Below are 27,269 nucleotides of genomic sequence, written 5' to 3'. Positions count from 1 at the left end.
ATGGATAAAATGCTGGAATAAACTTACTTTCATAATGATAGACAGGAACATGGAGACATATAGGTAGAGTACACAAGCACACATTAATTTAATGCCCTCAATAAGTAAACTCATTATGGTTCTGAAGCTGCAAACAGTTAGCCATTGTGTGATTCTGTACTATATTGCTGATTTGTTTTAAACATGCCTCGGCATAAATGATTTCATAGATGATGGACTTGTTTCATCATCTGTAATTAAATATGGGCCCAGAAACCTAAGGAAACAACAACAAATATGGAACTGAAGATTGAAGAGAGTCACTGCTTTGCAAAATAAGGCAAGATTAAGGAGGTACTCATTATAGCTACTTACTGGGTATTGATAATCTACTAAAAGGAATTTATATATTCCTTTGAATTTGTATCCTGGTACTGACAATTGGATTACAGCAATGATAGAAACTTAATTTTAAATAATAATAACTACTTTTATTGAGGATTTATATTGTGTCAGGCATTATGCTTTATTTGTACATGCATTCTTATTAAATTCTCCGAATATACTTCTGCATTAGGAACTGTCACTATCCCATTTTACAGATGAATTAACTGAAACATACAGAATTTAAGTGGTTAAATGAAGTAAAGAGGGTAAACAACTTGCTCATGATGACAGAGCTAAAATGAGCAGAGAAAGGATCCAACCCGAACCTATCTGATTCCAAAGTTTGATATATTGACATTAAAGTAATTGGCAAAGTTATTGATCCTTATAGATTTCATTTTCTTTAATCTAAATCTAATTATAAATTTCAGGTAAATAATAAAGAATATTTTACTATTTAACCAATTTTATAGATACAATTTTTGAAAGCCAATTACCTTTTCTTATAGAAGACCATGTTTACCTCTGTATTAGAACAGTGAAAAGGAATGCCATTTTTGAAATTAGTATAAAACATAAATAAATCAAGATAAAACAAAATATAGAAGAAAATATTAAATAACATACATTTATTTAATCTGGAAAAAAGAAAAATAGGAAATGAACTATTACAATTTTTAAGAACAATGAAATCCTCACAGAATAACTCATTATTACATAGATTTAAAATATGATGGGTAATTTAAAAATAAATAACACTTGTATAAATTACAATTTCATTAAAAATCTACTAAAACATACGACTGCCTGTAAAAGAGATCTAAACTTTAAATTCACAACAGTCATTTTGAGTGAATTCATTCCCAATGTCAAAATAGAACATTATGCTCTTTGTTAAAGTTGCCATTTCATGACTGATAGAAGTGAAAAGGAGCAGTGGAATACTAGCTGATATCTAAATATAAAATTCAGATTTTTGAAATGAGTTAAAAATGAAATTAGAGTCTCCTTTCACACAGATCCCAAACTAGCAGGCATATCATGGCAGGTGTCTTTTTATTTTTGTTCTTTGACAACTTTTAAGGAATCGAAACCTACAGTTCCTAAGTTGGATTTAAAACTGTCATTTATTTGGCAAAAGATTTTACCAGCCCAAATTGTCATTATTAGAGAAGAAAAAAACAAATGAATAGATCCCTTTACTGGTAATGTCAGTGAGTATCAAGCTGCCTAAATCAGTATTTCACTTGGATATTGTGGACAGTTCCTAATAAGACTACTTAATAGAAATTTATTTTCTCTTTGTGGACCTATTAAGCAGTATGAACATATTAACCAGATAAAAGAATTTATCTTAGCTATGATATTTCTGTAATACACTAAACATTTTTTTCTAGACTTTCTTGTACAGCAACACAGTAAAAATGGCCAGTATCACAAGCCAATACCTGTCAGATTTCTCTTTTTGCTAGCTTGATTCTTATTAGCAGTTTTGAGAAATCATTTTTAGCCTTTTTAAAAATTTTACATCTTCTTTACCTTGCATATGTTTTCCCAGTCACTAATCCATTCTTTGATCATTCTTGTGGGGTATCATGGCAGTCAGGTGAAATTCTAGAAACTCAGAAATAAGTCAATGAGTCAGGAGAGGAACTGTTTAGGAACGTAGCACAAGGGCTACTTTTATAAATTTTAAAATCATTATTAAGAAAAATATATAAAATAATTGATTTCACTTTTTATTATCTATTCATTCTCTCAAAATGCAAATAAATATAGATTATTTCATTAAAAATAAACCATTTTCCCATCTCTGAGTTTCAAATCCCATTCATTAATAATACTATTCAGTCAAGACTAAAGTAGGGGCTCTGGATTTGTTTCTCAGATCTCAGCTGACCAGGCCTTAACTTAATTAATCCTCATGGTACATGAATTCTTTGATCTTCAGATGTTTAAAGTAGTTAACAGTACTTAAATCTACTTAACAGAGCATAATTCTCAGATTTCTGTTAAAATTCTGAGAAATAGAATATATTTAATAGAAGGTGTTAGCTTCTTAGTATCTAAAAGGTAAAGAACTTTTTATTATAGTTACCTTAGCATACGGAAATATCAGGATAAGGTAATGATGTAGAAGTTGGTTAGGTCATCTAAGCCAATATTATCTGTTTTTCTTAAGAAAACATCAATTCAATCTTGAGTTGACTAGTTTTTCCAGGAAAATAACCAGAATCCTGCACAAAGCTGTACATGAGAGATGGCAGCCAATTCTGAGGTGCAGTGCAAGCTATTGTTTGATCAACAATCATTTGATTTTGAGATGCAGTTCAAGCAAGTACAAAAAGCTGGATCCCTCTCAACACGATCCCACTACATGGGCTTGCAAGTTGGTTCTTTAAAAAGTTCACCCCTTATTCCTTTTTCTCTTCCTTATGTGAGAAGGCATATAAAGACAGCTTTGAATGGTGGAGGGTTGCTCTGCTGGCTTTATCAAAGCTCTAGAGCTGCAAACCAACATTGCCATTTTCTACAGTCATGATAATGAAATAACCAAGTCCATCTGCAAAAGACTTTGAGAGGTCACACCAGCTACAAAAGCAAAATTAGAACTTGTGTGTTACAAGGGAGAAAATATGTCTGAGTTGGTTTTATTTATATTCTGTTTCATATTATCATTTACACTATACCATCTTTATCTGTATGAGGATTAAGGAGCCTTATTTGTCAAAACTCTTACATAATTGGTTAAGAATTAACATTGTTACTGAAATCATAACCCAAACCTGACAGTTAGAATTCAATGCAATCCAACCACGCAAAGCCTCAGGGAGTCTCAGGGTTACTTTTGAAAATCCAAGAATACAACCAAGAATCATCTATATAAGCAAGCTACTGGATTCCTGGACTGTAATATAGCTATAAAAAAGAAAGGAACACATTTTGTGCTTGTATTCCTTTTTCTTTCTTATTGTATCAATGAGGACCTTCAATTAAAAAAAAATCATGCTTCTGAAGTTTCTTTCTTAATGTATTAAAATATAGTTTGAAGATATATAATTTATTAAAAAATATTATCCTTTACAATTAAAACAACACACGGGAGAAGGAATTCTTTTATTATCTTTTAATGTACCAATTCTTAAGAAAGACATGGTTTAACCAAGGATAAAAATTCTTCCTTCTGAGAATTTGAGTAAAACACATTGGCTCCTTCATGGTCCACTTACTAAAGTGATAGTTTGCTCCAAATGTAAATGCTCACAACAGAAAAAAGAAAAGTGCTTTTGGAGCTAGAATAAGTACAATAATCCTTTATATTGCTCATCGTTTCATTTAGAGCAAACAATGTGATATTCTATGTGTTCTGTGAGCTTTGTCATAAAGTGCTACAGTGTACATTCATTATATATATGTACAAGTCCCTTGGAAAAGAGAGCCTAAAAACAAAAAACCATGATGAGTTTGTTGAATGCCAGTATGAAGATGAGTGATAAAAACTACCTTATATGTTAGATTTGATATTGTCTGGTTTTAACTACTGCATTGAGTACATGCAGTCATGCCTTAATAATGCATAACTCTGGGCTTCCCTGGTGGCGCAGTGGTTGAGAGTCTGCCTGCCGATGCAGGGGACATGGGTTCATGCCCCGGTCCGGGAAGATCCCGCGTGCCGCGGAGCAGCTGGGCCCGTGAGCCATGGCCCCTGAGCCTGCGCGTCCGGAGCCTGTGCTCCACCACGGGAGAGGCCACAGCAGTGAGAGGCCCGCGTACCACACACACAAAAAAAAAATAATAATAATGCATAACTCTGCAGAGGATATTGCCCCCTGAATCTCCTCTGGTATGGCTGTGAGAGCCCCTTCTTTCTCCACGCTGGCAGCTGCTGTCCCAGATCAGCCTGTCAAACCTATCTCTGTAGTTATCACTTTCTGTGCATGCTCTGACTAGCCAGTCTTCTTTTTGTAGGTAACTTTTAATTCAATACAACAATTGACATGCTATAGGCAGGCAGAGATAAAAACTGTGCTATTCAATGCTGTAGAGCAGCGGTCCCCAACCCTTTTGGCACCAGGGACCGGTTTCGTGGAAGACAATTTTTCCACGGACAAGGTGGTTGGGGTGGCAGGGAGGATGGTTCAGGCGGTAATGCGAGCGATGGGGAGCGGCTAGCCCACCGCTCACCTCCTGCTGTGTGGCCTGGTTCCTAACAGGCCCTGGATCGGTACCAGCCTGTTAGGGGTTGGGGACCCCTGCTGTAGAGTTTATGCCAGTTAAAAGCAAATGATGTATTTAAAAAGAACATCTTTTTCCTAGAAAAAGAGCAAGTGCTTCTCCCATTTTAGACACTAATTGTAACAATATTATTGAATTATCTGGATTGTCTTGGCTCTTTGATGGCATCCTTGAACATGAGGTCTAGAGATATTGCATTATTCTATGAAAGTCAAGCTATTAAAACCAAGTGAGTACTGCCATAGAAAACTGAAACCACTATGTCTTCACATAGTCATAAATTTGGAGTTCCTTTACATTTGGGAGAATGGCTTTTTAAAAATCAATGAATACTGCAAAAGAATGAAGTATGTTGTAAAAAATGTAATAAAGGTATAAGTGAAACACCACTACTCTTGCATCAGTGACCGACAATAGTCTTTACTACTTAAGATTCAAACACACCTGAAATATCTGTGGATAGCAGAATTACTCTCTGGATTCAAAAATACCCATAGCTTTGGGCTTCCCTGGTGGCACAGTGGTTGAGAATCCGCCTGCCGATGCAGGGGACACGGGTTCGTGCCCCGGTCCGGGAGGATCCCACATGCCGCGGAGCGACTGGGCCCGTGAGCCATGGCCGCTGAGCCTGCGCGTCCCGAGCCTGTGCTCCGCAACGGGAGAGGCCACGACAGTGAGAGGCCCGCGTACCGCACAAAAAAAAAAAAAAAAAAAAAAAAAAAAAAAAACCCATAGCTTTGAAGTATATTCTTCATTACATTGGTTTCAAGTAAATAAATATATAGAGAGAGAAATTCAAAAATGAAAATAATTTTCTCTTTGAGCTAAAACACCCACACGCACATACACACACATCGATTAGTTCCAACAATGATTTGAATTAGTCTTACATGATAAAGCACAGGATAAAATAGAGAAAACTTAAGTAAAAGTGGAAAAATAAAAATATCAGGAGCTGAGAAATACATACTACTGTAACTCATAGGTGTTTGAATTTTATAGTTAAGCAATAAAATTTGCTCTGACCTTGCATGACAAGTAAAACACAAAGAAACATCTAAGTTACTACCAGGCGTATGGCATGTTGTTCCAGGAATGTATGAGTTGCATATTAAATTAATATTATACAGAATGTTACATAATACTTTCTATATTATTAAACAAATGAGAAAAGACAGTGTGCTACTAGGTGCTAAGTATGACAATAAGAGAAAGAAATAAGCAATCAATGAGGTCATAGTTTATTACCATAGTATAATATTACCAAATATAAGGAAGCAATCCACAGTATGAGTTATTTCTTAAGAAAGTGGAGGCACTAAGTGGGGTTTAGGGTGCAGGAAATCAGAAGAAGCAATGGATAGGAATAGGTGAGGAGTTGAGATGGAGTCAAATTTTACTGCTGAACTATATTTAGGCCATGCCTGAATGTCAGGATGAGCAATCTTCCTCCTAGTTGTGAGTCTCTAAATTACACTGTCAACCTTGGGCTCGTTGTATATATATATATCTCTATATGGCCTGGGAAAAAAAATGAGTGAATATATGGATGCCACACACATGACGTTACTCGTTACATGTGTTTTTCCCCCAGGGGCAACAAAAGCATATTAATTGGCAAGTAGAGTTGTATGCACTACCTTTAGAGAGTTAAAAGTAAGACAGATATTCCATATTTCTAAGAATTTCAAAAGGAACATTTAAGTATTTCATATACACAGGGCATTTGGGGTATCTTTCAAAATTTGGGAGAAGATGTAATCAACAAAGTTGCAGAGTGCACCATCTAGTGGTTCAGTGTAGTACATGACAATATCCTCTAGTGTTAGACTGCACAGGGTTCTTGTTTTGCAATTCTGTTTTATAGTTGTGTTATCCCTTCTCTTTGCTTCAGTTGGCACTAACCATTCTATTCCATTATTTTGAAGAGAAATGAACACAATCAGCATAGCTTTTATAATATCCACTGCCATAAATCTGTTCTATCATTGCTCATCTTAAACTACAGAAACTTTGCATCAGACACCTGATTCATGCAACAATAATGGCTGTGATATATATCATGGTCAAAGAATGGGTGAATCCCAAATGCAATCATCCATCTTTCCTCACAAAACTGATATTACATTTGGAGCACTATATGGACCTTTGCCCTCCTCATAGTTTCTCAAATCATCAAGTGTGTGGCCTACGTTGGAAGTTGGTCTGCATAGTCACATTTGACTGAAATGCGTCTTCTTTGTTTAATCCAGCCCAAAGGTGTACTCAATAGATTCATGATGGCCCCGTGAGCTTTTGCACAATAATACAGCATTATGGATTGTGACTTCCCATGGCCAAGTGGAATCCTTGGGGAGAACTGTATCTTACTAGCTTATGTCCATAGAACTTAAAATTGACATATGTCTAGTTATTTCTTATTTTACATACATTTTCACACACCAGATGATCCTTTTTGTACTTGTAAGGTTCTCATTCAACTAATTATTAATGACTAAAGAACAGAAACCACATATTTAACTGTAGCAGTAAATCATTATATCTCTACACAACTGCAAAGGGCAAATACAAGCATATTAAAGGCCCTGTGGCCTAATACAAACAATAAGCTTCCTAGCACTTGGTTTCCCTAAACCAGAATGGAATTTACCCAGTTCACCCACCTAGCCTCCCACTGACATTTTTATTGCTGTTATTAGAATTGTTTGAAATAATGGGGGAAAAAAAGGGATGAAATTTTCAGGGATGCTCTTTCTTCCAGATGATCTGGAGTTGTTTTTCTTAGATCTTCAGCTATAGAATATCAAACATTACACAGAAGAGTTACAAATTATTTTAAATGAGTGGAATTTTTCCCCACTAGCTTACTTTTTCAGTTAGTAAACAATGAAAAAGCTTATTTCTAATTCTCTTCTGGTACCTCAAAATGGGCACATTTGGGAAAACAAACGGAAAAAATAAAATGCTCTTCTCTACTAAGACAGAATTAATGAAGAGAATCAGAGCCCTCTTTCTATTTCTACTATGGTCGAAGTTACCTATTATACATAGACAAATTCTCTACTAGAAGTGAAGTGTTTATTGAAAACTGCCTAAAGCTGCTGTCTTTCTTCTCCATAATCACAGATCTTAGTGGAGAATTGCAGTGATTCTACTGCTTATTCCCTGTTGCCACCTTCTGTACCTCCAAACTATATTCTATAGTTGTGGCAGATTGAAAATAAGAAGTCCCTGAAACAGTGACTAATGAACTTCATGGCCTTTCTGCACAGCCATATTCTCTTTTGGTAAGACTAGCAATGGATAATCAAATTGGAATGCCCCTGCACTGTATGGCTTCTCTGAATATTTGCTGACAGTGGCAGAACATTTGTCACCAGCTCTGGGAAGTTATAGAGCAACATCTTCCTGTTGTCTCTTTGTCACTGAAAAGTAAAGGAACAAGTTCCCTGGACAATAACTTGGTTGGTTGCTCTAGCAACATCCATATTCGCCAAACTAAGATGACTTCTGGACAGAGAAGTGTGCCTGCCTTCCATCATGAGAGGTATATAAAAGCCTTATGCATAGACAGAGACGTTTTAGGACAAAATTGAGATAGTAAAAACAAAAATAAGACAATGGGAGAACAACTTGAGTTCCAGGGGACACTGTGAGAGTGCCTGTTCAGACTGTCCTAAGGTTATGTTTTTACCTTCTCTGGCGTCCAAATTACAAGAAATAAAAGAGCTTATATATATATATATATAGATAGATAGATAGATTTTTTTTTTTTTTTTTTTTTTTTTTTGTGGTACGCGGGCCTCTCACTGTTGTGGCCTCTCCCGTTGCGGAGCACAGGCTCCGGATGCACAGGCTCAGCAGCCATGGCTTATGGGCCTAGCCGCTCTGCGGCATGTGGGATCTTCCCGGACTGGGGCATGAACCCGTGTCCCCTGCATTGGCAAGTGGACTCTCAACCACTGCGCCACCAGGGAAGCCCAGAGCTTATATTTTTTATACACGGATATTGCTCTAAAACAATTTTCCTTACACTTAAAATAGTTTTCAACTACTTTTAGCATAAGCATATTTCAGAATATGACCAAGATTTTTGTCTTACAAAAATGGGATATTTTCACTTTCAGATTATCCAAATTTTCTGTGATTGCCATCCATTGACTTTAATTACCCAGTGTGATCCACACAACATTAGTTCAAAGCAATAAAGTCATCAACATTTCTGGGGTTTTCAACTTGAAAATGGTTTTAATACACTTTTATAAGGTATTATAAACTGTGCCTAACTAGGCCTTTGTGTTTTTTTAGAAGTCATTTCTTAGGGTGACCATAAACTATTTTTCAATAAAGCGAGATTGTAAAACAATATCACATAATTTCATTCGCTGACTGTATCAGAGCCTAGGCCTCATAGCAACTGAGGTCATGCTCTGAGAAATAAGTAAGCTAACTTACAACTTCCTTCTTTTTTATTTCAATTTATCCAGAATAAATATTAAAATCTGATTTTATACTTGTCAGTGGCCTGAATGGCTAATGAGTTAATTATAAAATTGGAAAAACTGTGATATAATTATACCCAGAAAAACCTTATGTCAACCCGGCCACTCCCCTGATACAAGCTAACAATTTATTTCAGGTGCTGTCATGAAAGTTTCAAGTCTAGAGTTTTTCTCCTCTCTCGGCTGTTAATGCATCCTGACATTATTAATGGCTCCCTTATGGAATTACACAGTAAGCTGAAAGCGCAACTCTCTAGGTGTTAGCATTTATATTTCAGAATCACTTAGCAGGGAAGAAAATAAATTTAAACTCTTCTGTGCCAAGCATTACTATTACTTGGTTATCTTTGGGAATTGTCTGAGAAGAAAAATGAGGCCTTGGCAAAACGAGGGGAGGCCTGATGGCTACTGCGTGTTATCCTTATGATCTGATTGCTTCCCCCACAGATGGCATTTTTGTTTCCCCTACTACGACTTTACTCACACTGTTGGTAATTTCCCCACTTTACAGCTCACTAGAATATTCTACTTTTTCTTTTTCTTCTATCCAAATCATACTCATCTCTGAAGGTCAGCTCCAATCTCATCTTTTCTAAGAAGCTTTACTGGGTAGTACAGCATATATCAGTCCCACTAGTCTGTAGCTCCTACAGAATCGAAATTCTGCAGTGCACAATTTTAGCACTTAAAGCAGATTTGTAATTTTTTTTCCTTTTTTTTTATTGGACTAAAATTGCTTTACTTTGTGTTAGTTTCTGCTGTACAATGAAGTGAATCAGCTATATGTATACATATATCCCTTCCCTCTTGGACCTCCCTCCCACACCCCCCACATCCCATCCATCTAGGTCGTCACAGAACACTGAGCTGAGCTCCCTGCACTCTCTTTCTCTTTTCTTCTCCCTCCATCCACTCTGTGAAATGAATATTTGGCCATGCTATCTGTATGTGCCCCACGAGTTTCTCAAACCACACACATGACGTTACTCGTGAGCCTCTACACAAGGCGTTAACACCAGCCAGCCCTATTGAATTCGGCTACCTGGGGGCAGGGGGGTGGCTGGGGCAATAAATTCATCATCTCATTTCCTTCATCATCTCACCCCATTTCATTCCCTTCACAGTCACTTGCCCCAAATGAATAAAGATCTTGAACCAAAAAAAAATAAATGTTTTGTTGAAACCCTTGGGGGAGTTTCGGTTTTTTGAGCACAAGTCACCCATTCTCCTTGCATGGCCCTGCAATAAACCGTTCTCTGCTCCAAACTCCAGCATTTCAGTTTGTTTGGCCTCACTGTGCAATGGGCACACAAACTTGCTCGGTAACATCCCCATCCAAGGCATAGGTTTGGAAGAAAGAAGTGGTCTTTGAATATCTGTATATCCTTTACCCTATACAATGCACACCTGAAAATCTGATGAATCACTTTGGGCAAGATCTCTGTAATGATTGATAAAGTCTCAAGTAGTGAAGGTGTTAATCACCACTTTTCAGTGGGAAAAAAAAAGGGCTATTACTAGTCCTTGAAGATAAATAGAGCAAGCAGCCCAGATAATATTCCTTTTTAGATGTTAAAAAATTTAAAAAAAATAGATTCAAGAAATAGTAACAGCTGCTGTTTTATTTATTTATGTATTTATATTTTTGGCTGCATTGGGTCTGTTGCTGTGTGTGGGCTTTCTCTAGTTGCAGCGAGTGGGGGCTACTCTTCATTGTGTTGTGTGGGGTTCTCATTGTCGTGGCTTCTCTTGTTGTGGAGCATGGGCTCTAGGCACACGGGTTTCTGTAGTTGTGGCACACGGGCTCAGTAGTGGTAGCTCTTGGGCTCTAGAGCTCAGGCTCCGTAGTTGTGGCACATGGGCTTTGTTGCTCCGCGGCATGTGGGATCTTCCCAGACCAGGGCTCGAACCTGTGTCCCCTGTATTGGCAGGTGGATACTTAACCACTGCGCCACCAGGGAGGTCCCAACAGCTGCTGTTTTAGAGCTTTGACTATCACTGGCCCAATTGTTTTATATGCATTGTTGAATTTGATCCTTCTAGCCCTATGCAGCAGGTATGCTATTATCATCTCCATTTTACGGATGAGAAAACCGAGACTTAGAGAAATTAACTGGTTTGTCCATTGCTGTGTAATTAGCAAAGACAAGATTCAAACTTCAGTGTGCCTGTTTACAAAGCCCATGTTTTTTAAGCATGAAGTATGCTTTATGGTCTCCCCAAAGTGAAACTGAATTCAGTGGAGAGGGAGTAAATGCAGAATTTCTGCTTTCAAATTTGAATATAAATAGAATCACAGGGGCAGACCTTAGAGATACCCTGCAGTCTCCCTGCCTGGATCATTTTCTTTCGGCAGTTTCAAAGCAGCCTCTGAATCTCCCATTTAAGTGTGACCTAAACCATTACCTTCTCATTTTGACATGTTTAGTAAAGGAGGAAAGAAACCAATGGAAGTCCTTTCTGCTAAATCCTTGTTTCATACTTAACCTTCAAAGTTACTTGATCTAAGACTTAGTATGCACAAATTAGCTGACTGTATCTACCAAGGCTGATGAACTGAAGTCCCAAAGAAAAAATCACGTCCTCAAATTTCTTAGTCATTTTTTAATATGTCAAATGATTGAATAGCAGTGCCAGTTATGGGAGTACCCAAACATGGTCTGGATATAAAATGTTTGAATTCATGTAGATTTCTTAGATTCTATGTCTACTGATATTACTTTTATATTGTTGCTTGAAGTTCTGTGCCTCTAGCAGAAAAGTCCAAGTTTACTCTTTTTATCTATTAAATAGCTTGATCTCAATAAAAAATAAAGGTAGGAGAGATCCATTAAAAGAAAAGTCTATTCTTAGTCCCTCCCATTGGGACAACATAAATTACTTCTTCAGTTACTGTTGTCTTCTGAATGTATAATTATTTAGTCTATCACTGAGCCCAGTTGGTACATATCTGGTAGCCTCTCCTTTAAAAAACAGTTCAACCTCAAGATTTTTAGATTACGTACAGATTATTTAAATGCTCTTTGCACAAATCAAATTGTAGTATCTCTCCAGTAAATTTCTTTAAATCCAATACATAGTCACTTAACAAACTTCTTTTCTCCCTTCTATAGCATGAGTCACAGGAATTTAACAATATGTAAAAGGAGTACCAGAGGTGACAAAACATGTTTGCTGCCTATTATATGCCCCTATATCATTATAAGACTAGTACCAATAGATAGTAACAGCACATCAAATAAATAATGAACATTTCATTTTCTTATATATTGCCTGAACCCCAAAATTTAAACACCCATTTTCTCTGTCTTGCCAGGATTTTAAGTATTTTTTAACTATCTGTTAGGGAACATGAAAAACATCTTTCACTTCCTTGAGTTCAGTAGATCATTCAGTTAATCAATACACATTTATTGCTTGAGTTTTACAGGGTAATGGAAAACAATATGTTAGATTTTTTAACACAAGCTTCAATGTCCAACTAGCTAGCAGACACCAGAAAATAAAAATCTAGATCACCATGTTTTGGCTGTAGGTTGGTAAGGCTACATTCTCTTAAACACTGAGAACATCAAAATGGGAAGGTAAATAAATTGATAATTTTTCAGTAGCAGGTATAACATAGCTTTTCATGTCTCTTTTCAGTCAATTTCTATTTTATTTTATTATGGAATAATTTTTACTGTCTTGTTATAACTGCTTACTTACATGATTCACTTTCAAGGACACAATCTTTTTATAAAGTATATACATCTATTTTTCATTCTTTGATAGAGCAATGCTCTCCATGTTCATTGTTATAGGAATATGCTTGTTTCATTGTCTGAATTGTAATGATTAGCAGAATCTTTCTATAGGCTGTTACTGTATCTTAATAGTGTCTACACTACAGTGTCTACGAAAATAGAAAAGTAAATGTGAAGCTGTCATGATCTGAATCATTAACGCCCCCGCCCCCCACTAACACATTAGTTTCTCTCCCCAAGGATTACAGAAACTCAGAAATACAACAATTTGAATTATAGATTTGATTTTTAAAGGTCCACAGTAATATTATTTAAGTTTAGGTGGCATTTCATCTTAAAAATACAGTGTGCAACCTTCAAGTCATGTTCAGAAGGATATAAAACAGACTAAACAATCACAAGGGGATTTTATTTCAATGAACAAAAGACACAGGTTCATTTATTAAAAATTTAAAAATAAAATAATATATGCCAGGAAGCCCAACAGCATTAGGATTATTAGGCATAACCAGGAGCATTGTCACATTATGTTAGAGAATATATTTCTGAACAGAAAATAAACTTGAGTGAATACAAATGACTGTAATTTATTGAAATTTGCATCAAGTTTATAGATCTTGACATACTAAGTAATGCCAGGGGGGAAAAAATAGAAAGAGGAGCTGAAACTAGCATATTTCATAGGACCAATGCAGGGATCAGGTGTTACATTTGGCAATGAAATAAAAGAAACAGAGGAAAGCTGGGGAAAACCAAGGAGTAAAATTCAAATGCAGAAATTCTAAGTGCACTCCTTGGAGGGAAGTTGATGTTATATGTGGGTCAGTGCTTATGAGAGAAAAGACAATAATATATACAGTCACTTGCAAACTTGCTGATGCTCAGAATGTATACTTTATTCACTATTAAAACTGAATGTGCTCTTAAATTATATTTACAGATAGATTAACTGGGGGCATTTCCTGTCTGTTTCAAAAATTTCTTCTAAGGATTAAATTTTTTAAATACAGGCTACTTGAGAGCTCACCTGTTTTGGCATCTTTATCTCTTTAAGTTTTTATGTGCTTCCATGATAAAAGCTCAGAATCAAAATATTATAGGGCTTCCCTGGTGGCGCAGTGGTAGAGAGTCCACCTGCCAATGCAGGGGATACGGGTTCGTGCCCAGGTCCGGGAAGATCCCACATGCCACGGAGCGGCTAGGCCCATGGCCATGGCTGCTGAGCCTGTGCATCCGGAGCCTGTGCTCCGCAGCGGGACAGGCCACAGCAATGAGAGGCCCGCACACCACAAAAAGAAAAAAAATTATAAATGACACAAGGGTGTCTGTGTGCTTAATATTCCCAAAATGTTATTTAGAGTTCTTCTGCATTTGGGTTTCAACTAACCTTTCAGTTCCTGACAATCAAAAATGACTTTTGAGCTTTAATCTGTTTCCCTCATGTACTCTTTCCCCCAAACGGAAGTTCTCAAGGTAATCCAGTTCAACCTAAAATTGATCCAATTCAAATTAAATTTTTTTCTGTTGATATTGAGGCAACTCTGTTAATCAGGGCATGCTATCTTCAGGAAGAGAAAAATATTGTAGAAAGAAACTATTATGTAAAACAGGAGATCTGGTTTCCAACTCTACCACTTACTACCTATGTGAGGTTGTGATATAATAGCTATTACTACTGATAAGGGTCGCTGAATACGAATCACTGTGCTTTAAAAAAAAATTAACAAATGTGTTATTGATCCTAATCCTACTCTTATTATCCTACTCTTTGAATTCCAGTTCCAACCAGAAATCATTCCTGATTTCCACTCCCAGTCGAATGCAATCATTTTTCCATGATCATAGTATTGTTACTTATTCATGTATTTACCACCTATTTATTTCTATTTTATTTTATAATTAGTGGTTAGCACATTTTTTCTTACTAGGCTGTAGGCTATTGGAAGACAGGACCTGTATTATTTTTCTGTTTTCTTTTTCATGGTTTTATTTCCAGTATTTGCCTCAGGACTTAGCACAAACTAAATACTCAATAAATGTTTTTTTGAATTATTGTGTTAAGTGACAATAAAGCAAGAAAGAAATAGTACGAATGGCTTACTTTGGAAAATATTAGACCAAGCAGAGAGAATGGGACATATGGCACAAATAATTTATTTACCTTCATTTAGAGCAAAATGCATTTTGTACAGGTGTAAATTATATTGCCTCAGAAGAGCTAACTCTCAAAGACGTTTTTATTAGAATATTAAAAGAAAAACTTTGCATTTGACATGTTGTAAAACTCCCTTTCAAACTAACAACAGAGCTTTAAAAGTTGTTGTAATAGAAAAAATATCAACAGAAGCCCAATATGTTTCTATGCTATGTATTGACAGCAATGCCAAACTCTCAGAGGTGATGCAACGGAGAAGAGGAAGGGCAATTGTGTTGGTGGAGAACACCCACAGAATTCTCAGAGCACACTTGAGTAGCCAAGACATAACCATTTTAGACAGAGCAAAGGTAAATGATGCCTAGGGAGTGTGTTCTGTGATTAAGTACCACTTTTAAGGGGTTGCTGGGGTTGTTGTTCATTTAATTATTTTCTTGTATAAATACATGTATTAAACACTTCCAAGGATCAAAAAGTCTGCAATATTTTTTATCCTCCTTTTCCCATAAACATTCTCTACTACTATCTCCTTAGGGCATCAGTGAGAAGGCATGCTATGCTGGTCAAGTAACCCCAGTGTTGCCTTCAAGTATCATAAGCTGAAATAAGCATGACTGCCTCAAAGAAGAGTCAGCACAGACATGCGAATGAATATTCATCTTGCCTTAACTCTAAACATACCTCGATTAGATACTTCTTCACGTTGTCCTATGGTCAATAGGGGAGGGAGGTTAGGGGCTGGGTTGCAGAGGTGTTGCCATTCTTATTCCTCACATCAGAACACTTGAGACACTCCCTTACAACCAATTTTTTCTACACATGAAGAACACCTTAAACTTACACAAAGTTACATGTCAGTTATATCTCAATAAAACTGAAAAACAATGGCCCAAGCGGTCCTCACGGTTATCTCTCATGGTCCAAATAACATGTGCATTAAAGAGGCAAGGCAGATCACTAAATCCTCTCTTTGTGTACCTTCAGTACTTATGCCTAGCAAGCAGCTTCCCATTATTGTAAATACACAGAATGTAAAAGTAGCTTACGTATGAACAGATGCTTTAGAAATAATCCACCCTCAAAATTATTTTATGGAGTATTTTAAGAGATCAGTTGATAGTATTGAGCAAATTACTTATAGTTGATTTTTCAAATGTAGCTTTAATTAGGATGTCAATTATTGAGGTCTCCTAGCGGCAGAGTTCATTTGATCATGTTTCAGATTTAGCCTCACGTACCAAGAACACTGATGGAATTCTGAAGAGCAGCAGTGATGATGGATGGAAAGTGAAACAGTCAGCTTTGCTTCTTGGGTCTCTTGTTCTATTAAGTCCTACCATTTGACCCCTTGCCAAAAAGGGCAGAGTTTAATGAATTAGTGATTTTAGAGGCTACGTAATCTTCCTCTTTAGAGACTTTAAAACAAAAATGGAAACCTCACTGTGAGATGACACAGGTTGAAAGAGAGAGCAGCATGGACTTTTTGAGAATAAATGTATAAAGAAATAAACAAATCTGCATTACATTATAAAACACTGATTTGTGGCCTGTTGTTCAATAGGTGAAACACATATATACATACATACATATATAAAGATTAAATATATATTAATATATAATTTAATTAACATTGATTGAATATTTACTGTGTGCCAGATATTGTACTAAGTACTTTATACAGGTTATGTATATAAACTAGATCAATTCCTGATAAAAGGGATGTATTAGTGTTGTCATGACAAATGATGAAAATAAAACTCTGAGCTATTAAATAGTTTGGCAAAGATTACATAACCAGTCAGTGACAATGCTGGTATTTAAAACCAGACTTGATTCCAAAGTGCAAATTCTTATCTAACATGATATATTGCCTCTTCAAAAAAAGTGTAGGTGAATACCAGTGCTTAGGGGAGAGAAGAATGTTTTGCCTCACACCGGAAAACTCTTACTGAATTCAAGATACTATACTAGGTACAGAGTCATGAGTTGAAAACCATCCCTGCTCTCGAAGAACTAACATTTAAATGGGAGAATAAGACATGGGCACAAATATTTGAAATGTAATTCTGTGTGCGATAAGAAGCCTTGAGAGGTACATACACAGTGCTATGGGAGCTCAGAGAATGAAGAGCTAATAGCCAGTTGAGTGGATGGAAAAGTATTTCACGTGGCACCTTAAAAGATGAGTACTATGCGAATGGTTCAGCACAGGAGATAAGGGAGAAGCATTGTTTGGAAGGGGAGAAATAGATACAAATAAATAGGTAGGGAAGAATAAGAAAACTGAAGGAAGAGTAAAGAGTATAGTTTGATTGGAACTTAAGGTAGGCATTGAGCAATGAGCCAGAAAGAAAAGTGTAGAAAGACCAGAGAGTGTGGGCCAAAACATGGAAACCTGTGACTGTAACTAAACTTCTTTCTATAAGTAATAGGAGACATCTGAAGATTTTTAAAGTAGGACCCTCCATATGGACCTTCCAATCAGTATTGGAATTTAGGATGAAAAATATGGTAGGTCTTCGAGAACAGACAGATAGGAGAAATCTAGGAGAAGGGAGAGGAGATGGAGTTTTACAGCAGTAGTTCAGGTGATGTGTTTTTGCAGCCTTGTCATAAAGAATATGTAGATGAAATATATTTGGAAACTCACTGATGAATTCTTTCTAAGGTAACTCAAATCTGATCAAAGATTTTTGGTAGAAACCTGGTGAGAGTTTCAATATGAGCACAAAGTCTTCTATTGCCCTACTCATTTTTCAATAACTTTAGTTAACAAAAAAGAGCTCTATATCATAGAGAAGGGCTGACAACTGCAGAGGGGTCAGGATGTTCTACAATGTATGTTAATAGGAATTAGCAGCAGGAAATAACAGCAGGGGAGAAGGACTACCTACTGCAAAGTCAAAGAAAACAGAAAACAAACAAAACAAAAAGGAAAATCTTTAGTGTCAGAAGCACGCAAACTGCTAAATTGCTCTAGCATTGTTTCCCTGACATTCATTCAGGCATTAACGTTAAATGGAGCAATTTGACATTGTTGCATGTGAGACAGAATTAATTCTACACAAACAAGGCCTGGGATGACAGATTTACTATTCATATTGTTATCTGTCAAAATCGTGAGGTGAAATACTTCCACATCACATTGAGGTACTCCCTGCCATTATATATTCCATATATATATAATGAGGGTAATGGTTTACACCACATTTATGCTGGAAATCAACAATTGGTCTAATGATTAGGTCATAGAATAGACCTATGGATGAGATTTTGATAAAGTTTACTTTTGTTTTTACTAATTTTTAACTTAGCTCTAGATTATATCAGCAGGTATCAAAGTAACTTAGGGACATTATGCACTTGTTACTATGAATCTGAGCAAACTCAGCAGTGTTTCCTCCAAGAGAATTCTTTACTTTAATTTGCTTATAATAGTTTTAGATTAGCCAAAAGGAAGTATTTTAAGCATATAATTTCATGCTGATCTGATATATAAAATTAAATCAACTGGAATTTTTTTTCTTTAAGGTATCTCCTATCAAAATGAAGAGACATGGACATATGATGTCTCTGGCAATTATCTACTTTTCCTTTATATATACTTCTGAAGGTTGTCAGCCCACTTAACTGTAGGAGGTGAATGCCAACTCTACCTTGGGCTTGAAATGATCTGCACCATATCTGGGAGTATTTTAAGATGCCCAGTCATCTCACTACCTAAGTGCAGAGTGTGGTGTGCTAGGGTAGGCGATGGAAACCTAAATGTCCATGTTTGTTAATGGCAGTTTCACTCGCCCAGCTCACGTGCCTGGAATTTTCCCCAGCTTCTTGTTTTACTTTCTAATTTTTAGATGGGATTGGAAAAAAACAAAAAAGAATTGGGTATCTTCATATTGAACATCTATTGGGTGCTTACCTTAGAATATATTGTGTTAACCCTCATAGCAATTCTATAAGAATGATATAAATATCCTCATATTACAGATGTGGAAACAAATTCAAATACTTTGTCACTGGCCCCAGGCTTCACACATAGTTAATAGGAGAGCCATTGGCTGGAGTCTTACTACAAAGAGAACCCAATAATATGGTTGCCTGACCATGATTATCAGCACTGTTTAAATATCTTTTCTACAGAACCCCTCCCACTAGTTCAGGACCTTTGGTTTCTGAAAGTTAGTCCAAATTTATCATATTTCCCCTTGGGAATTCTAATTTGCTTGCTGACAGTTCTCCTGTGAGGATCGTACCCTTACCCTGAATGGTGCCCCCAACTCTAGCCCTACCTAATTTGATGTTTATTCCTCCCTCATGTGGCCTACTTTTAATTCCCAACATGCTTTATTTGTGAGCCCACATGATAGATAAACCAAGTGATGAGCTTTTAGCACTTTGATTTCAGTGTCATCAAAAAGGTTTCATCTGTGATTACAAATACAATTTATTTTGCTTGTGTGCTAGGCATTGCTAGAGGACTCATGTGCAGGCTGACAACTCATAATCCAGATTCCATATAAAGAAATGATTAATATAGTAAAAGTAGGTTCATCCTTGATTTCTTCCTTATGTTTTGAAAATTGAGACCTATTTTTATTCCTATGAATTACTATTGTACCTAATGATATTTAAGGTCTATATTTATTTTCTACTTTAAAGCTTAATAACAAGTGGATATTAACATCATAGCTAGCAATTTCATTTCAAAACTGGTTGCCAATATTTTGTAGTCTAAGAGCTCCAGAAGAATGGTCCCCATCTGTTGCAGTGTGTATTCATCTGCTGTGGGTGCTCACAAGCCTTTTATCTGTGAACATGGCACAAATCTGCTATGCTGCTGAGATTCACAAATAAGCCATGGAATCAGAGGGATGTCAGGTCACACGTAGGATGCATGTTCACTGAAGAGACATTCTCTGTGAATATAATAAGAATGGGAGGCAGTGTGCAATTGGGGAAGAATCATGGACTTTAGAATCAGAATGCTAAAGTTTGAATACCCCTAACACTCACTAGCTGTGCAAACTTAGGCGCATTATTCCACCTCTCTGAGCCCCAGTTTCCTCAACTAAGAAAAGCAGATATTATAGCTACACCTCAACAAAACTTCTGTAGAGACTGAAGAAAAGGAAATAATTACTGTGGAGCACCTAGCATGATGCTTTTAGTAGTCACTTAAAAATAAAAGTCATTAATGACTAAAAGTAAAGTACTCACACCACTAAAGGTCAAGGACAAAGGCTAAATCTTAGGAGTCTGGTCGGAGAACAATGTTGAGTATTTTCCATATGTCTGAAAATAAACGTTATATATAATGTCACATCGAGGCATGTTGATTTCTTTTTAAATGAGGCTTCCTATTGTGTCAAGACTTACCTTTAAATTTGGCTTAGCATTTTAAGGCCTTCCACAAAATAATCCTAGAAGATGAAAATAACTCTTAAAAGTTCCCAGATTAAGCTTTGGAAAAATTCTGATCTCAGATTCTTGCATGATCATTAGCTTACATTCTCATAGAACATATACTTTTCTCTACAACATGAAGAAATCATAACAAGAAAAAAAAACACATCTTGAATTTCCAACCAAAAGATAAGTGCTTTGATCTTTGAGGAAAACATGAATTATGAAGTGTGTAGTTCAAAAAAATTTTTTTAAATAAATGTATATCTTAAAAGCATTATCAAAAATATCATCTGATGTGAAACCGAGGCTGGCAACTAAAGGAAGTTAATGGTATGTGCACCTTGGAAAATGTTTTGTGGTTTCATGACCCCAATGAATTTTTTTCAAGATACTTTTGCTGCTAATGAAGAAACATTACAAGTGGCCCCACTGAGTAGACACATATTTAAATCAAAACAAAACGCTGCCTAAGTATAGTCTAACATTTCATGATTTAATTATTCACAGTCTAGGAAGGCAGTTTTCTTGAATTATCTTTTTTTTTTTTTCCTTGCAAGAGAAGCAAAGACACTAGTGTTGACCCTTATCCTGAACATCTAAACTTTCCTTTGGAGTTCTATTTCAAAACAAAAAAACAATAATACCGTGCAGCTTATTCTATCAGTAGTTGTAGGCCATTTAGAATAGGAAAGAACTGTAAGAGCTGATTTTACTTTATGAAAACTGATTTGCCAAAGCCCTGTGGATTTCCTAACCATGCTGTGGTAAAATATAAGATTAGTGTAGCAATTCCTTCATCAAATGACTTTACTGTTAACATATCGAATTAGTGATCCTGTTAGCCACTATTCCAAGATTACAAGGTAATTCTTTAAAACCATGGGAATTCTCACACATTCTATTACTGTTAATTGGCATTTCTCATCCTGCAGAAAGATTTTCATTAAGGATTATCATTGTATTTAATATGTCTACAAATTGCATTTTTCTGATTACTTTTAAACCTCATATTCTTTATGATCCACACGTCTTATTGTTCTTTTATTTTCATTCCAGCATCATAACAAGGTCATCTTCGTTTATCATATGCAAATACAAGCAGGTGTTCTAGCTGAATAGAAAATTATGTTAGTTTAACACTAGAAAGAGACTCCTTTTAAAATATTTCTTGTCCCAGGGACCACCTTCCATTATTGCTGCTCATTCGTGGTGAGAAATTATTAAGCAGTTGTTACAAAGATGAGCTTTAGAGCCAGACCCAGGGAGTCTGCATCCTGTCTTTGGTACTTGCCATCATCTCTTGGTGCCCCAACTTCCTCATCTACAAAATAGGGTTAATGATAACAATAATAGGTTTAATAATAGTTATAAGTTTGTAATGAGAATTCAATGAGTTAATGTTTTAATTGCTTAAAAGACCACCTGATATGTAGTAAGTTTATATAGGTTTTGTTAAATAAAAGAAATAAATTCCATTGCCACATATGACTTCTGTCATCTTTCCAAAGTAAAAATTTGCTCTACATTTCTTATTTCTCTTGTATTCCTTCACAGTGTTTGCACTATTTCATTTGCTTTCTGTGCCAGAGGTGAACTGTGTTCTTTGTAGGAGACATAAGTCACTAGCTGTGGGTGTTAATGTTTGGGGAGTTAATGTCAAGCAGTGGGTCCATTCTCCACTCATATATTCTATAGCAGTTGCCTGATACTACTGTTCTAAGCTATTTATTTCTCAATGAATATGTCATGATCACAATAATCTGGATTTAATGAAGTACAGTGGCAGCCAAGTTAATGTCTATATTCATAATCAGACTGTCCTCAGAATTGTTTCACAAACAAGGCCATTGTAATTGAAAGTCATAGAAAGTCACAGAAAGACTCCCCCCAGATATACTAGTTTTATTTTGTTTCAAGTTTTTGACAGAATGTTATTCAGTTTTAGACTTGCTAGCACACAGAGCATTGTAATTACTAAGAATCAGAGGCAGGGAAGGTGATTGGGGGCGGAGAATTTATTATGCAAGGGGAAAAGATCGAGTTATTATAGAATGCTGCATTACCAAAAAATAAGAATTTCACATGAACTGGCATATGTAAACAGCATGTGAAAAGCTGGTCAACGGCCATTTCCGAGTAGCTCTCTATTTCCCCTAATACTACACAGATGCTAGGAGGTTAGCTACAGTGAATGTTTATGACCCCATTGCTGTCCACTGCACATTGCAAAGCTGCTATGTGTGATTTGATTCCTTTTCCAATGTTATTTAAAAATCACGTTAATTTAAAAAAATCTAACTTGGAACTTCAAGACATGCACCCCAGTTGTACACATATTTTCTAAAGATTCTAAGAAAACCGCTAAAGGAAATGGACTTACAAGGGTATTTCTTGTAAGGAAATGGACACTTTCATTTTGATTTTCTTTGGTCAAAGAATAAGTTGACCTATTTCATGGTTCACAAGTTACTTTAATTAGTTGAACAGTTGGCTTTTACAGCTAAGAACCATTCTGCTTTATGGGACACCATTGTAGTATTTGCTCATTTAAAAGAAATAAACCCTCCAAGTCACCATCTGTATCATGACTTTAATGTCATCTGAATGGTAGAAGGAGGGATTATCAAAGAGTTTAAAGATTTCAATGGAGGAATATAAATAATTTAATTGTCAGGTTACACTCTAGTTTCAGTAGTTTCTATTTTTAGATTGTTGCTTTCAAAATCCAACAAATGAGTATTGAATATCTTGCTAAATATAAGGAACCATAAAAGCTTATTCATAAAACACATATTTTCTTTAAACTTTTCAGAGGCAAGCACAATGTTTACCAAAAACAAGGTTGGAAAGTCCCTATCTGTATCATATTCATGATAATTCTATGCAGTGCAATCCACCACTCTATGACACGTCTTAAATTTCAATTGAAGTCTCAAGCGGTAAGGACAATCAAGGCTCTCAGATATCTAAAAGATTTACCTAATAAAAGAACCTCAAGCAAAATGAACCCACTACAGGGAAACCAGCTCAGTGCTTTGTGACCACCTAGAGGGGTGGGGCAGGGAGGGTGGGAGGGAGACGCAAGAGGGAGGGGAAATGGGGATATATGTATACATATAGCTGATCCACTTTGTTATACAGCAGAAACTAACACAACATTGTAAAGCAATTATACTCCAATAAAAATGTTTTACAAAAAGAAATAATTGTGTCTCCAACAAGATTTTAAGTTCGTAAACAAACAAGAGAATCAGTAATCAGCAAGAAATTAGTAGAATTACTTATATTGCACTCCTTTTAGTAGAATACAACCAGGAGTAACTGGCTAGGTAAAAAATATTGCTCATAGAGCAATGTCTTATTCATAGAGGAAGAGTGCTATAACAATGTCTAAGTTCATCTGTCATCTAACTATTTATCCTAGTCCTATCTCTTGTCACATTAGTAGTTCAAATCTTTGGACCTTAAAGTACACATTTTAAAATTGTGTACTTTTCCTCAAAACAGCTATTCTGAAGACTGTATAGCCTCTTAATCAAGGATATAGATGTGGATTCTATCATCGTGTATTCTACATCTTCACCAATTTTCTTGAGACTGAATCAGAGGTGCAAGACCGGAAAGTCAGTTTGAAATTTGGCAAAACTTCGTGAATTCGGACTTGAGTAATTTAAAGCTAGTCACAATTTGAACAGCTCCTGGGTTGTAATGAACCTTTATTTAATTAACCATTTCTTTCCACAGGGCATGTATTAATTATGTAACTCATCCTAAAGAGCATAAATTAACACTGTAAAATATTGTAGGATGTTATTATTATAGAACACATGATTTCCATGAATTTCAGAAGCACTTGTCAAATAACAAAGGATAAGAAATGTGATTCTCTTCTCACTCCATTTGGGTTGTTTTTCTAATACTCTAGACATGCATTTATGTATCTACATTTTAAAAATTTATATCCTTTGTAACAAATAAATGACATTTGAAAATAACTGGATAGACGATAATTTCTGGTTATTAACTTGGCACCCAAGGGGTCAAATTCAGGGCCTCTATGTTATGGAAAAAAGTAAGTACACCAGCCACAGAATAATAAATGGCCAACAAATGTTTAGATTGGTCTCCTCACTTCATTTTTAAAGTCTCCTTATGGCCTCTGAAGAAAACAAATTTGATTGGATTTGTTAGTCACATTTTGAGCTGTCCTGATTGAAATGAGAAAAAGTGGATTCTTTAAGAATACTTTATAACATAATTTTCTTTAAAATTCAAACTGGTTTCTTTCAGGGAGGTCTTACTAAAATTTGCCTGATTAGCATAAAATCAAATTGTCCTATATTATGCTAAACCTTAAATTTAAGTCATATTGTAAAACAGCAGTTCTCAATTTTTTTTCACTCCACGACCTCATGATTAGACAAACATCAGTGGAATAGATAACCATTTAGAAGAGGCATTTTGAAGAATACTTTTATCTTATGAAAAAGAAACTACCTCCAATATTATCATCAAACTACACTAGGAAGAAATATGTATTTACTGTCATATTTTCACACTAGAGTCCAGCATAAAATCACCTAAAGAAACTTCATGGAATACATATCGAGAAATACATCTTAAGAATGTTTTTTAACTCTTCCAAAATATAGCAGAGGGAGGAACACTCCCAAACTCATTCTACGAGGCCACCATCATCTGATACCTAAACCAGACAAAAATGTCACAAAGAAAGAAAACTACAGGCCAATATCACTGATGAACGTAGATGCAAAAATCCTCAACAAAATACTAGCAAACAGAATCCAACAGCATATTAAAAGGATCATACACCATGATCAAGTGGGGTTTATCCCAGGAATGCAAGGATTCTTCAATATATGCAAATCAATCAATGTGACACACCATATTAGCAAATTGAAAGAGAAAAACCATATGATCATCTCAATAGAGGAGGAGAAAGCTTTCGACAAAATTCAGCACCCATTTACGATAAAAACCCTGCAGAAAGTAGGCATAGAAAGAACTTTCCTCAACATAATAAAGGCCATGTATGACAAACCCACAGCCAACTTTGTCCTCAAAGGTGAAAAACTGAAACCATTTCCACTAAGATCAGGAATGAGACAAGGTTGCCTACTCTCACCACTATTATTCAACATAGTTTTGGACGTTTTAGCCACAGCAATCAGAGAAGAAAAAGAAATAAAACAACTCCAAATCAGAAAAGAAAAAGTAAAGCTGTCACTGTTTGCAGATGACATGATACTATACATAGAGAATCCTAAAGATGTTACCAGAAAACTACTAGAGCTAATCAATGAATTTGACAAAGTAGCATGATACAAAACTAATGCACAGAAATCTCTTGCATTCCTATACACTAATGATGAAAAGTATGAAAGTGAAATTAAGGAAACACTCACATTTACCACTGCAACAAAGAGAATAAAATATCTAGGAAAAAACATACCTAAGGAGACAAAAGACCTGTATGCAGAAAATTATAAGACACTGATGAAAGAAATTAAAGATGATACAAATAGATGGGGAGATATACCATGTTCTTGGATGGGAAGATCAACATTGTGAAAATGACTCTACTACCCAAAGCAATCTACAGATTCAATGCAATCCCTATTAAACTAGCACTGGTATTTTTCACAGAACTAGAACAAAAATTTCACAATTTGTGTGGAAACACAAAAGACCTCGAATAGCCAAAGCAATCTTGAGAACGAAAAGCGGAGCTGGAGGAATCAGGCTCCCTGACTTCAGACTATACTACAAAGCTATAGTAATCAAGAGAGTATTGTACTGGCACAAAAACAGAAAGATAGATCAATGGAATAGGATAGAAAGCCCAGAGATATACCCACGCACATATATCAGGTCACCTTATCTTTGATAAAGGAGGCAAGAATATACAGTGGAGAAAAGACAGCCTCTTCAATAAGTGGTGCTGGGAAAACTGGATAGGTACATGTAAAAGTATGAACTTAGAACACTCCCTAACACCATACACAAAAATAAACTCAGAATGGAGTAAAGACCTAAATGTAAGGCCAGAAACTATCAAACTCTTAGAGGAAAACATAGGCAGAACACTCTATGACATAAATCACAGCAAGATCTTTTTTGACCCACCTCCTAGAGAAATGGAAATAAAAATAAACAAATGGGACCTAATGAAACTTCAAAGCTTTTGCACAGCAAAGGAAACCATAAACAAGACCAAAAGACAACCCTCAGAATGGGAGAAAATATTTTGCAATTGAAGCAGAAAAGGATTAATCTCCAAGATTTACAAGCAGCTCATGCAGTTCAATAACAAAAAAACGAACAACCCAATCCAAAAATGGGCAGAAGACCTAAATAGACATTTCTCCAATGAAGATATACAGATTGCCTACAAAGACATGAAAGAATGCTCAACATCATTAATTATTAGAGAAATGCAAATCAAAACTATAGTGAGATATCATCTCACAGTGGTCAGAATGGCCATCATCAAAAAAATCTAGAAACAATAAATGCTGGAGAGGGTGTGGAGAAAAGGGAACACTCTTGCACTGTTGGTGGGAATGTAAATTGATACAGCCACTATGGAGAAGAGTATGGACGTTCCTTAAAAAAACTAAAAATAGAACTACCATACGACCCAGCAATCCCACTACTGGGCATATACCCTGAGAAAACCATAATTCAAAAAGAGTCATGTACCAAAATGTTCATTGCAGCTCTGTTTACAATAGCCAGGACATGGAAACAACCTTAGTGTCCTTCATCGGATGAATAGATAAAGACAATGTGGCACATATATACAATGGAATATTACTCAGCCATATAAAGAAATGA

The 27,269-nt window shown here is 35.9% G+C and overlaps 1 protein-coding gene across 1 annotated transcript in view; it reads right to left on the bottom strand.

The window, feature by feature from the left end:
• The window catches only part of PCDH11X (protocadherin 11 X-linked), a 773,446-nt gene that overhangs the window by 367,366 nt on the left and 378,811 nt on the right, over positions 1 to 27,269 (bottom strand). The window lies entirely within an intron of this gene.

Source organism: Phocoena sinus, chromosome X (genome assembly GCF_008692025.1).
Source record: "Phocoena sinus isolate mPhoSin1 chromosome X, mPhoSin1.pri, whole genome shotgun sequence".
NCBI lineage: Eukaryota > Metazoa > Chordata > Mammalia > Artiodactyla > Phocoenidae > Phocoena > Phocoena sinus.
The sequence above is the reverse complement of the archived record's forward strand: the minus strand, read 5'-3'. Positions and strand labels throughout refer to the sequence as shown.